Source organism: Pogonomyrmex barbatus, unplaced genomic scaffold (assembly GCF_055798465.1).
Source record: "Pogonomyrmex barbatus isolate J1 unplaced genomic scaffold, ASM5579846v1 scaffold13, whole genome shotgun sequence".
Lineage (NCBI taxonomy): Eukaryota > Metazoa > Arthropoda > Insecta > Hymenoptera > Formicidae > Pogonomyrmex > Pogonomyrmex barbatus.
Genome location: NW_028297109.1, coordinates 4,642,791 through 4,657,012, shown reverse-complemented (window position 1 = coordinate 4,657,012; position 14,222 = coordinate 4,642,791). Strand labels below are relative to the sequence as shown.

Here is a 14,222-nt window from a genome sequence, read left to right as displayed (position 1 = left end):
GCGGTGCTCGGAGAACGCTCGGAGATAAATTTAATACGTAAGGCATGCGCTTTCTGTTTCGCAACCGAATCGATTATTTCGCGGATTTTATTCCGCCGATTCGTAATCCTTAGAAACTCGATATAGGAAGATCGATAAATTTAACAATTGTTTAAACCGCGAATTAAAGTAGCCAGGGACGAAACGTTCTCTTCGTTAGTCTGTGAGTCGGAAAAAATTAGAAATTGACGATTTCGAGAAATGAATTTCTCGCTGAATTTTGCATGACGGAATTCCCATTGTTCTTGAAATCTCTGTCCTTTGATGATTCCTCCTTTCAACAACGCGATAGAAGAGGGCCAGGTGCTCTTCGACCGTGGCGCACTTTACAGCCTGAAAAGACAGAGACTTCTTTCATGTACGAGCGACGCTCGATTATTTATTCTGGAGGTAACAGACCACGTTTCCGCTTGTTTTTATTTCGTTGTTAAACGTTCCCTGATCCGCCGGGAGGATGGTGACTAATCGTTCGAAACAAATGAAATTACATGGAATCCCATAATGTACGTTTTCCTGCCTATTTCCTACCGCTACCTGCGCGTCACCATGCCATGAAGCAGACGGATCTCGTTAGAAATGTTGAAATAATTGCGATCCAAGTTCCACTCGGTCACCGAATGTTCACACAGTGAGCGAGCCGTCTATTCCGGGCTTACTGTGAACCCTAACTGTTCAGAAACTACTATCTCATGTAGCACGAAGTTTCCGACTAACGAAATATAAATAAATGTACAATTATATTATAATTAATATACAAAGAAATTAATTTTAAAAATGATTTAAAAATTTAGCTAGATACAAATAAAAAAAATCTCAATCCTGTTGAAACAAAATATTTATACAAGACGTTCGAATTGGTTGCTAGAATATAAAATATTATTACAATATAATAATCATGAAATGTTTTCGTATCTGTATCCGACCAGATTTTTAAATATTTCAACAAAACCATTGTTTTGTGACATATTCATTTTCAATAGCTGATAATACGAGCGAGTCGCTTAAAATCTAGATTAAAATGCTCCAATTTGTAAAGCATCTGTTTCTTAAATATTTATAATTACTCATGAGCTGCATGAGCAGCAAATAATAGCAAGGAAAGACGGATATCTCGGGCGATCGATCGATCACATGCCAGGCGTGATGAGAAAAATTCACACGGGATCTATTGTCTCGTTTGAACAAGAGAATTGTTAGCTTGGCACCGAGCCATCCGAATATCAGAAATTGTGGGTTAAGCACGCGTGTTGATTTAGCCGCACAATTTTCCGCTCGCAAAAGTTCGCGCGCTATAACTGTCGCGGAAAGCGTCGAAGCCGCGCCGTTCCTGAAATAATCCGTCGGTGGTTTCGCTCGCGCTCCCGAACGGCCGTTCGCCACACACACACACAGATCGACTATATGTCGGAGCGGAAGTCCGCTTCAGGCCCTCCCGTAATTATTATCAGTCGGAGGGACCCCGCGTGTAAAAAAGCCTTTGTGGGACCTATCCGAATGCACGCGTGTGTATTTGTGCACGTGACGTTCGTCCGACCACGCCAGTGACCGGAGCGGGTTCACGCGTGACGTCACCATCCTGCTTTTTCGATCCCGCACCGTGACACCGCGCTCGGTACAAGAAAAATTATCATCCCCCCTCCTCCTCTCTTTCTCTCTGTGCCAACACTTGCCGCATGCGAAACGAAACGAGTCGCCCAAGTCAAACGACGACGCCTTCGTTCGCAGCAAGTTTCTTTTCTTTGCGTAAGATAACCGTGATCCTATCACGCGATACGCCGCATCAGAGAGCAAGATAGAGAGTCGGTATCTCGGAGGATATTAGCGTGAGGATTCGTCGCGAGAGTATAAAACCGCGATTGCGGCTTCGAAGTAGCGCGATTATTTATCTCAAACAGAACGAAGTCGAAGACTTATCTCAAACAGACTCACCCGTGTATCACGCATCCTCGAAATTTTTATCACCGCGGGCAACGCAATTAAGCGGTCGCGCCTGTTTAAGAACGAGTTATTTGCCTAGCCGCGAGAAGTGCGTTTAAGGACACTCCGCTTGCCGCCTCCATTTGCACACCTGCGTAATGCATACATCGCGTTGCGCGACACGCACCCGTGATTCCCTCTTTCCCGATCCCCGAGCCAGTGCAATGGTTTTGCACGTTTTACGAGTCACGTGGATAAGATATGATCGGCCGAGGAAGGTTCGTAAGGGCCGCCGGAAGGGCCCTTCCTGTCGATTGCGAAATCGCGCGTCGCGGCAACCGGTTCGTAACAAAGGATAACAACGCAACTCTTTGGTAGAAACCCCTCCGTCTCCGTCGACGCGCGTTTCTTTTCTTCGAATTCTCACTTTTGCCTCGAAATCCTCAAAACTCACCGCGATCGCTTTCTCCTCCGTGCGATTCCCCTTATCGGCGCCCGAGACGCAAATTATGTTGTTTCCTCAGCTCGTCCGTTGCGAGCGATGAGTGAAGGAAGAGAGATTTTTGCGGGGGTCGAGACAGCAATCAGCGTGGCTGATTAATTAGCCAAGGAAATCGACGCTGCCGGCAATAACGAAACGAATCCCGTTTGCTCGCGTGAGAATTAATCGCGCGACTTCTCGTTCCTCAATCCGAAACGTTGTTCTCTGCCCCGACGCATTTGCACATGGCCGCTAATAAAAGGCAAATTGCACGCGGTTCTTTCGCCTCGTTGACAATTTCAAGGCAACCATTAACCTTCATGCGATTCCTTTGATCAATCCTTTTTTTTTTTTTTTTTTTTCAATATTCATCCCGCCATGGTTCAGCTACGTCCGTCGCCGCGATTATAAAAGAGAACACTTCTTTTTATAGCCTCTTGCTCTTCCGTATTTCCGCATTATGCCATCCATCTTTGCAACGTTGTGTAATATCGTTAAATCGAGCTTAGCATTTGACTTTCTCTATTTTATTTTCGTAAAGTGTAAAAAGTACACGTCGCTCTCCATTCGACGAACACTCTAGTTATTATAATATTGATATAATGTAAGTTGTGAAAAGTAAATCAACTTGATATATTCATATTTCAACTTTTTGCGAAATATTACTCTAATTTTTAGGAAAATGAATTTGTGCTGGAATTTTATAAAATCTAACGAAAAGTAGCATTACATACAAAATATTTTATTTATAAATTTATTTTATTTTCTTTATAAACATATTTTATTTATTAAAATAATTTATTTATTTTCGTTTTTGAATGTATAAAATAATCATTCATTTTCACCTAAAAATTAAAAGTGTAATATTTCGCAAAAAGTTAAAATGTTTATGATTCAATTAGCGTGATAAAGTGCCAAAATAAATAAGATATTTTAATAAATAAAATATATTCATAAATAAAATAAAATAAATTTATAAATAAAATATTGTACGTATAATGCTATTTTTTTTCTTTAAAATTCTAGCACATAGAAAGGTAATTTACGGATATAAATATTTCTTTGTTCTGTTACTAAAATAAAAGCTAGTAAAATATGTCGAGCAAACTAAATGCAACATGACAATCCTGACGGTAAACTAGCACAATTAGTTTCCTTTTGCTCGCGTTTTAATGCCGCTATTTTTATATAGCTTCGCTTCGAGAAAGAACGAAGCTACGCGGTTTCGAAGGAACTTCTAAACGATAACCGTTTAGCTCCCTGGAGATATACGATGTTTACGACGCGAAGTGGATTCGTGCGAGCGAGGCGCAAAGTTCGTAAGAAAGAAAGAGATTAATCTGTCGGACAGACCGAGGTGTTATTTCATTTATATCGTCGCCGACGAAGCTCGCTTCTTGCGCGACGTTCTAGGAACGGCGAAGAGGTATCTAATGGAACGCGACGGTCACGTGTCGAAATATTGACATCACATAACAAGCGTTCACAAATAAGAGAGTAAAGATAGACGAAGAAGCTGGAAATATAACGGAACCGGAGATGAATTTAACGCAAATTTCCGCATAACACGGCACATCAAGAGCCTGCCTTAAAATTATAAGAGATGAATGAAATTATTAATTGCGCTATCCGATGCACGCTATCTTCCATTTCTGATCTCCTGAAAAATCTCTATTTAGAAAATAAAAAAATAAATAAATAAATCTCGCTTATCTCATAACAGAGATTCCATTTCGCATGTCGCATCGACGTCCTCCAAGTTTGCATGTAATACTCTATGCATGACGCTTCGTAAATTTAATCACTGTTACCTGACGGCCCTAGAAATTCCGCGTGTCATCGACATCGCGATGAAAATAACACGTTCCATTCATGTCGCATCACACTCGCTATTACCGTCGGGTCTCGCGACGAGGGGACGAGAGGCGGGGGGGGGTGGGGGGTGGGGAGGAGGAGGACGGTGCGGAGGAGTTACACTTTCCGCGGTCGCACCGCGAGGCACCGTTACTCGATATTACGGAGACGGCGAAGCGGGCGTTTAACCCGGCGCGTTGTTCGCGTTGGATCGCGTGGCTATTTACATAACCCAGTCCATGCATTGGTGCACACTCGGGAATGCAGCATCCAGCGGCGCGGAGTTGGGCGCGGGCTTTTGCCCGCACCACCCCTCCTCCTCCTCCTCCTCCTCCTCTTCCTTCTCTCTTCCCTTCTGGGCCTGTGCGCCGTCGGCGCACACGCTCTTCCGTTCGCCGTAGCCGCGTATCATTGCATGCCACAATAATAAGCCGAACCACGTGAAGTTCATGCGTCTGGGGAAGGTGGGGAGGAGGGAGGGCCGCGATGATAATCGCGGCCGCGGCTCGCGATTAATCCGCCGACGCGGATTTTGGGTCGGTGACGCGAGAGAGCGAGTCATCGTCGGACGACGAAAACGACGGAAGGTTGTAAAAATAGCAGCTCGGCGCCAAAACTCAAGAAGATCTGCCACACCTTCAGCCTCTTCGAAAAATCCTACGAGCGATCGCTCCTTTTTGTAGTCGGGTAAGATCGTTTACATCTGGTTTGTTTTCTGTAGCTGAGCTCAGCTAGTGTAGTAACATTCGTTGTATTTAAAATGTAGTAGACATATATTAGAAGTTTGACAAGAGCAAGGCAAGAAAATTTTAGTGCAGGAACAAAAAACACAGACCCGTTCGAAATTAGCATTATTAACGCGCAAATATCCCTTTAATGGCTCGTCTAATGCATTTCCTTTGGATAGAGGCATTGGCTGTATTAACTCTCGCGTATAAACGTGTGAAATCGTTAAACGATAATTGAGACTACATGCCAGGAGCGAATTAGAGCAACGATATTATTAGCTGACCAATCGATACCTTATATACCTTTCGATAGATAGATTTTTTTTTTTTTTCAGACGCCTGTCTGATACAAACACCTATACAGGAATTAATTTTTTGCGAAAGATACACAAGATGTAGGGGTTTTTTTTCATAGAAAATCTTTCTCACGCACGATGTAGATCGTGGTGTGTGTGTGTGTGTGTGTGTGTGTGTGTGTGTGTGTGTGTGTGTGTGTGTGTGTGTGTGTGTGTGTGTGTGTGTGTGTGTGTGTGTGTGCGAAAGAAAAAAATTACTCGGCGTAAATTAAGGCTGTTACACTTCTCGGATATTAGTCTGCTTAATGTGTACGCAACATGTGTTACGATGTATACGCGATAAATGACGACTGATGAGAAAATCAAACAGATTTATCAGCGTGTAAAATGTATTTACAAATGAGAACATCCTCCAGAGACTGTTTCGTTCTTCATTGTTGGTACATTTGTCGATCTAGATAAGGGCCGAAAGATCGAGATTTCCCGTAACGAGGGCACTTAATGAATATTTATTTTATACGTATCCGGAAGAAATCCGCATCCGCGCACCTCTGTCGATGTAAATTAAATCAATGAGGGTTCGATTTCGTAGAATCGCATCCGTCGAAGGTAGAAATTCGCGGCAAAAAAATCGTCATATCTCTTCGCGAAGGTTGGCTAATGAATATCTACCTGATCGAAATATGCTAAATTCCTCGAATTTGATTTGATCGCACATATATATATATATATTAATCCTTCCCACGTTTATGGGATAATATAATTTTTGACGCCGCAAGGTATTACGTGAACATGATAAATGCACACACCGGCCCATTCTGAGAATTCGCGAGGGATTAGCTATATGGACAAAGCGATTCGACGTTACGTCACTTTCGTCAAGATTGTACATTACGCGGTCGTAAAGCGCAGTTCAATGATCTGCGCAATCTAGTTCGTAGATCGCAGCAAGCGTTTCTTTAGTTCTCTTTTCGTTCCATTTGAAAAATGAGCGGCTGTCAACTCGACGAACGGACGGCCAAGTCAACGTCTGGCTAATCCGTTATTTTCCGTCAAGTTAATCATAGTTTTTTCTTTAATTAAACATCTCGGGATAAAAATGGAATGAGTGTAATTCTGTAATCTCGATGAATTTTAAATATAAATTCTGAACTGAATAAGGAAGCTTAAAAAATTATAGGCGATATATATATATATATATATATATATATATATATATATATAGTTAAAATTACAGCTATGAATTATAGCATTGGTCAATTTATTAATTACGTTTCTGCTTAGGAAAGCCCTTATTTGACGATTACTTATACTACAGTGTCATTACTCCTCTCTGCATCGTCGGGTCGCGTTCCACTCGGGTGCCCTCAGCCTCTTCCGGTTGCCTCTATCCACAAAATACGCACCTTCACGAGCACGTACAACATGCATTAACCGCGTACATCCCTGCGCATATTCCGACATTCCAGTCTCTTTGTCTCTTTTGTTGGCAACGTTTACGAGTATCGCTCGACGTATATGTATAAAGATCGAAATCACGAATTTATCGCGAAATGTAATGTTAATATATTATGATACATAATATATTTATAACAGGAAGAGATAAGAATATACTATAGAAGCGAAATCTGAGAGCCCGCAACGTGTTTCTAATTTTCTTTGATTTCTTCAGAAATTATGATATTGCAATTTTTACTTATACTTCATATTTTTACTTTTATCAGTTCATTATCTTTTTTTCTATTATTTTTACTTCATTATTGTTATTATTTTATTTCTTATTATTTTTATTATTTTATTATTCTTATCCTAATGTTAATCCGTATAAAAATAATTAAATTAATGAGTGTCTTAAAGTAAAGAAAATGTGAAAGCATAACAGGAACTTTATTTCATATTTGGGTCATAAAATCCATAACCTGAGCTGATCCCTGATTATGGGGCGAGATATCGCGGATGCCTAAGGGCTGCCTAGCTCATTTCACTTTTCTATCTCGCGGAACAAAACGCGACTCTCCTTCGCGGCTCGTACTACTTTCTTTGTTTTCGCAATAACGAGCGGCTGGCGCGATAATGAGGGGAAGAAAATTCTTTAAATGCCAACCACCATGACTGTCAAGGAAGTCGTGATATATAACGTTACGTTGACATTCAATTTGCATCACCATAATTATGCCCTATGACGCTTCTGCAATGACTGTCTGCCGCGCTTTCGCATTTTTCTTTTCTTCCACCACGCCCTTTGAATCAAGGAAATAATTAAAAATCCAGGAGAAACAGTTGATTCTAATTACAATACAAAATTACATTACAAAATTCATAAATAGTGCTAATTTGATTAATCGTGCTTTCGCACAGTTTTATCTTCCACGCTCCATTTTAAAATTACATTATTCAAGAGAATATAAATGAGAATATAAAATGTAACGTACAGTCCTTTCATGAGAAATTCATCACGGCTCTTTGCTCGAAATAATGCTGACCTATCACCCACTCGGAATATGGAACGGAGCGTGAGATTTAAGTTATAACCGCTTTAACGGCCAATAAAGAGGCGACTGTCACGAATCGGTCGATCAAGATCGGACGATTGAATCGAATCGTTTTTCACGTTCGCCAAATAAGTCAGCTCTCTCGCGCGCGAGAGACGGCGATTCAGGTACCCCGGACAAGAAACGAAGGTAAAAACAGCATGAGTCATCGGATTCCTTAATTTTTCCGCGCGCGGATTCTCCATGGCCATCAAGATCAATTGCCATAACCGATGGCCGGTGTGCCTAATTGCCGCGTGACCTCGCGCGTTCAGATAAACATATATATATATATATATATAATATGGTTATATATATATATTAAGTAACTTTCCGATGCGGCAAAGAGACGTTCCGCGGCCGGCTTGCGAAAGCTGGCAACCGTGAACTCGTCATAACTAATATTCTGAGACTAATGAGCGCCACCGCCGCCGTGGAGAGGTTTTTCCGTGCGCGAGACGCGAGATCCTCACATCTCGTGTTGTTGAACCCCCGACAGTCGTCAAAATAGACGCGAGCCGTAAAATTATCTACTAGGTACTTAATCCCGACATCCTCCTGATGGAGGTATAAATCATCAGCGGCTCAAAAGCGGTCCCTCGCGAATAAATCAAGATCGCGCCGTCTCTCAAAGTCCACCCGCGCCTATTTCTTCGATATTAAAGTATTTTGCCGCGACGAGGGACGACGTCGACGTCGCGGCTGATAGGAAAGAGGCTCCCCAGGTCAGGGGCGTCGCGCGAAGATTTTCCCAGCGGCTGTTGTTCGAAGTGGCTGGTGTCCGAGTGAAAGCCGACGTGTGTCAGCGCAATGCAGCGGACAGTGTCGCGCGCGAACACACACCTATAATTCTGCGTATACGCACGTAACGGGCGCGCGTTTTGTAATAAGCCGGCTCGCGAAGCCGCGTTCTCATCCTACCCATATGCATATAATAATTCGCCCCAACGTTGCGCGCGCGCGCGCGCGCGCGCGCGTGTCCTCCCGGGGAACGATCATTATTCCAGAGTGCTGGGCAAGTAGGCGACCTCTCCTGTTCGCCATCGCCGGCGCTTATCTCATACTCCGGTCGATAATGAGTAAACTGCTAATCAAACGCTTCCGGTATTTGTTGTTGCGAATTCCGCTGCAAACCGCGTCTGCAAACGAGGTCTCTGGCACGATGTGATGTTTCCACGTGACGAAACCCTTGCCTCGATATTACGTTCATTTAATAAACAATTAAAATTACAAACAGGCTCGTGTTATATTGCTGTACATAGTAATGTAACGAGGTAAAGAAAACAAGCGGAAAACGTTCATTTATTTAGTTATGTCTACTAGTTTATCTTTTATGAGAGAAAATTTTTAAAAATTAAATTTAATGGAAATATTTAGATTTATGCCAGCGATAAAAGATTGTATATTAAAATATTTATTAAAAGCGGGAACTCCCGCTTTTATAATAGAAGGTAATAGAAGTGGTATTCTTTTATTCAATTAAAACGCTATTAGCGTTGATGGGCCCATAAAGACATCTCGAAACTGACAATTCACCGCGGGTCCCACTGAAACAATGGCAATAATCTTTCACTTTCATGCGGCCGGCAATTAAATCCAAGCGGGAGAGACGGCCGATACAATAAAATTATAACTATAGACGGCAACTGACAATTGTTCTTAAGGATTGCAATATAAATTGCAGTATAAATACACATATAACGTGAACGTCTGGTAAAAGTAGCAGTAACCTTTAATTCGTGACGGCTATGTCGTATGCTGGATCATACACCGCTCCTCCCTCCCCATAAGCATCCCACAATTCCATTTACTCGGCGAACAATATGAGCACAAAGAGGAGGACGCGCGTCGCAAAGAGGTTGTAAAAGAGCGATCTATTTCCGTCTCTAGCACGGCCTTGAGCACGGTCTTCCACGTCTCCTTCCCCTACGTTCTTCATCGTCGAAAGTCTCATCGCGACGAGATTCGGCCCTCTTTTTGCTCCGGCCTTTACGCTCCAGCCAGCGCGTTCGGCATACCATCGGGATAACTACGTCTTTCCCATCGTGCTTCGCCTGATCCGTCGATTCTGCGGATTCCAGGGCGCTTTATGAGCCAACCGGCTAAAACCACATCCGCGATATCATTTCTCGCCGGGGTTTATCCGTCCGGAGAATTTTGCCGCGATCGCTCGCATTTGGGAATAGGCACGATGATACATGGCATCCCGTGTTTTCTTTCGCCCGTGAATTCCGCGACCGGAATCGAAATGCCCGAAGAAAGAACACTTTTGTCGACATATCTAAAAATTTGACCGGGTACAGATCTGAAAATGATTTTGTAATAATTTTGGGTCCTCAAAATTATTATGTACGACATTCAAATTGATTGCTAGAAGATCAACAATTTTTACAGTATTATTATTATTATTATTATTATTATAAGAATCATCGTCTCATAAGAATTTTAATTCAATAAAATTATTTTCAAATCTGTATGTAGCCAAATTTTTAGACTTGCCAGCAAAGCTGTTTTCTCCGTAATAGATTTGTCCTCGATAAGATACCGAGTTCTTTTGAATCATCTATGGTTGAAAATCTCGGCAATGAAACTTCATTTTTTATTCAACTCTAAAAAAAAATTGTGGGAGAATTTTAATTTCAAAATCAATTATGCAAATTTTGTACTTTCAAAATAAAAATCAAGCGAATGGCAAGTTTCTTCCATTTCGTTATATCTTTACGAAAATTATTAATCATTTTGAATTATTTTTATATTATTATTATTAATTATTTTAAATTTGAAAAAGCCATCATCTCTCTCTCTCTCTCTCTCTCTCTGACTTTGCAGACTATAGATCGGTTTAATCAGCGTGCGGCGAGAATGAGGGTCGCGTTCGGTCGAGCATCCTAATTGCACATCGACGCGATCGCCGGACGGGACGTCGTTAATTTAATAATTGTCTTCATTAATTTATCGAACGCATGCCACCCCTGAGCCATGAGATGAGGTATTGACACAGTTCGTCGCAATTAACATCGCGTGCCACGTATACCTTAATTAAATGCACGCCGTGCGTTAATTAAAAGCTGCTTTACGTACGCCCTTCCTCGGGAATTCAATGTTCTCTTCGTTCTTTCTTCGCGTGCCGTCTGATTTTCTACCCAAGTTAGCTGAATCATCATGCGGGCCATATCGTAAAATATAATCCGATATGTCTCCCAACGCGAGGATCATCGAATTGCACAATCGACAATTAAGTGATTAACAACGATGAATCGAGTAGATCGCGTGACTTTTTTTACGAGCAATGCTGACGGGAGCATTTTAATCTGCTGAAAATTGATAGATTTATAAATAACAGTAAATTAGCATCTCAGGTATCTTTCTCTCAGTTATAAACATCGAGCGAGTATCGAGAAAATTTTTTTAAACTCAATTATCAGTCGTGCACGTTACTTTTCTTTAAATCTAACATTTTATCTTTTTTAAATGTCCACGTTTGCGTAGTAATAAAATGAACCGACGTGATTACGAGCGCGGTCGAGTCACTTCGTGAAAGTAAGAGCGCATGCAAATACAAATGCAGAAGGTCTTTTACGGGATGTTGTTGGGAATCGGTTCAAGGAGAGTGTCTCCGATTATTTGGACGGTCGACTATCGTCCTCGCGCCGCGAGCGATTTCTCGGTGCAGTTCTTGTCTTCTCGGCAAACGGCTTGACGCTTTCGTGGACACCGAATTTAGCGATTATGGATACGTACACGCGCCTACACACATGTATGCACATATACACAGGAACAATTGCCTTCCGACCTTTACGCGCTTTCTGCTCTCACGAAATAAACGACGCACGGTGGAAAGCAGCAGTAAAGAAGATACGCGTTTGCATATCGCTCGACTTTTTCAGCTACCGATAAAGCTTTATCTCGGAATAGCAAGCGATTGAAAATTAATTCTTTTCTCAGAATTCTTTTCCCCTTTTTTATGTAGAATAAATCTTTGTTACATACATGATACACGCAGAAAAAAATTGGTCTTTAATTAAGAAAATTAATCTAAATGCAAAAAAGATATTCTCGTATATAAGCAAGAATATTACAGTCTTCTTAAAAATTTTAGTCTCGATTTGATTGACTTAAGAATATTATAATCTTCATATAGAAGATTTTTAACTTTGAGTTGAACAGAAACAATCCTTGCATCAATACAAATTTAATCAGGACTAAAATTTTTAATAAGATTATAATATTCTTGCTTACATACGTATAGTCTTGATTTAAGACTAATTTTCTTTTTTTTCTATGTACATCTGATACGTACGCGAGATCATCGTCCCGTAACATCGAAAGGACGGATTGCGAGTGTAATACGCAAATGCACGTAATACCTCCAGTATGTAATGTCACACGTGCAGAGGCCACGGTCCAACAATCGCGATACCGAATATCTAGAGCTAAGAATCCGATCTCACGACGCGGCCACTCGGCGCTGAATCTCGACGATGCGAAACGCAGAGACGTTATGCGATAGTCGCGAGTGCTCTCCGAGCACTCCCTGTCTTCTGACAAAGAGTTCGCGGTACCCACGGTGCTGCTGCAGGTGCGAACGAAACACGTGCACGTGCAGCGTACGGTACGTACGTGTAACTGGAATCTGCATATATCGCAAAATATGAGATTAAGGCGTGCCGTTCTCTCGGTTGAGGTCGATTTCGTAAAGCTCTCCGTTCTTTTTTTTTTTTTAATGCGAAATAAATTTCTCAACAGAGTATTTCATTCTACTTCAGTTCCGTTCTACGTGATCAACGTGATCACGCGGTCGTAAAATGCCAATCAGCTTAGGAGTTTATTTCTAGATTCCTCTGTTTTTCTTTTCGGAAAGACAATATTAGACGGGAGATTTCGAAACAATCATGGATCATTCGTGATAACGTGCGTCAACAAAACTCTTTTTTTTCTTTATCGTTATACGAAGTAGCGTATCTTAGAGAAAGAGAGAGAGAGACAGAGAAAGCGTATCATTAAATCAGAGTTAATTGAATCATAAAATTATCTTTACTAATGTTTATGAAAACGGCACGTAGTGAAGTTTTGTTTATTGATGAGAATCTTTATGGTACCGCGTTTATGTCCAAAGAAGATTATGTCACAACGAATTATGTATGAGATTTTATCCCGCTGGTAACGACAAAGGAAGCCGTTGAACTAGCATCTAGATGGATAACACAAGCGTGAGGAGTTCTTCGACTTCCTGACCCAAATAGATACGGGTTAGGTTCTAAATGTAGTCTGAGAAAATCTTTTTGGTGACCCGGAGGATTTAATGCGGGTACCAGTGTGCCCATTCGATAACCGGAAGTTTACTCAAGCAGCTCCTTATAAATTCAAGAGAATAGATATGATCGATAAAGGAATTTTAATTCAGATTGGACGTCCTTAACAACCATCTACATGTTTATTCAACATTTATCACATGTTTATTCAACATTCATTCACATTTTTATAAATAAAGAATAAGAATGCTAAAATGTTAAATAATAAAGTTTTGAATGGTCTATAGGCATCTCGAATTTCCGTAAGATTCCTGCCGGTTCATTGCACCCATCTTGAATTATAATGTCGGAAGCAAGAAAATACACGATGAAAATTCTTGTAAAATACATTAAGAGAGAAATGTTTTTCAATAAAATCACATTTGCATTCGATAAAACAGACTTGTAAAATATAAGCTCCTTTACTCCGATAATCAATAAATAACCACCATATTTAGAAAATAAGTTATGTCTAATTGGGCCTCGAGAAGAGGCACAATTCAATTTTAACTATATGATTATTGATTAACAGAGCTGACAGAGAAAAAGAAGTTTTTTTAGAGTAATTTTTTTTAGTCCGTATATTCTATATAAGTCTATCGAGTACAAATTTTTTTTTATCGAAAAACGTTTCTATTTTCATTTATCTCGCAGGAATTTTCATCGAGCATTTTCTCATTTCAAGTCATAATTCAAGATGGCTACAGCGAAGCAGCGGGAGCCCTGGAATCGATCCTTTCGCGGTATAAGTATTTTCAGTAAAGAGAAGTATCTCGCGCGACCGCAACAACGCGCCGTAAAGCGTAATTCGACTGGTGTACGTCTAGGAGAGTTCCGGTAGCGAAACGCTCGCTTTGAGATCCGGCCCGAAAGAAAGAAGAGCGTGCCGAGCGCAGCACAACGCTGCAATTGTGTTGAGCGCAGTCTCTCTAATCGCACGCTCTGATTAGCGTGTGTACATCCGCGCAATGATCCCGCGGCGACGCGACGATCGAGAGAGAGAGAGAGAGAGAGAGAGAGAGAGAGAGAGAGATGAGTCATTCTGGATGCCATCAGATGGAAGATCAGTTCGATCGTTCCGGTGA

The 14,222-nt window shown here is 41.2% G+C and overlaps 1 protein-coding gene across 1 annotated transcript in view; it reads left to right on the top strand.

Moving 5' to 3' along the window:
- The window catches only part of LOC105425926 (uncharacterized), a 28,701-nt gene that overhangs the window by 2,437 nt on the left and 12,042 nt on the right, over positions 1-14,222 (top strand). The window lies entirely within an intron of this gene.